We start from the raw sequence: 347 nt of genomic DNA on the forward strand, positions 1-347 counted from the left end.
CACGGCGCCTCTATGATACTCTATGGGCACGTCTCCGCCGCCGTACCACTGGCTGTTTCGCCGATACCGTAGAGCACGGCGCATGTGCTCTCGGTCGAACAGCCGTTTTCGGTTATTCGTTAATTGTATTTTTAGTTATTTTTACGCTTCAGCGACGTTCGCGTTTCATGTTTAATAAACCTTGGAATTACCTACTTGTGTTATATTTATTTAATCCTGACAACCCCTTAAGCTAATTTACTATTGCTTTCACGTCGCACAGTGGCAAAAATAGCATTTATCAAATTTTACTTTTCTTATCGAATTATTATATATATATCAATAAAGGAGTTCATACTGCATTGTTT

Source organism: Acyrthosiphon pisum, chromosome X (genome assembly GCF_005508785.2).
Source record: "Acyrthosiphon pisum isolate AL4f chromosome X, pea_aphid_22Mar2018_4r6ur, whole genome shotgun sequence".
NCBI classification, from domain to species: domain Eukaryota; kingdom Metazoa; phylum Arthropoda; class Insecta; order Hemiptera; family Aphididae; genus Acyrthosiphon; species Acyrthosiphon pisum.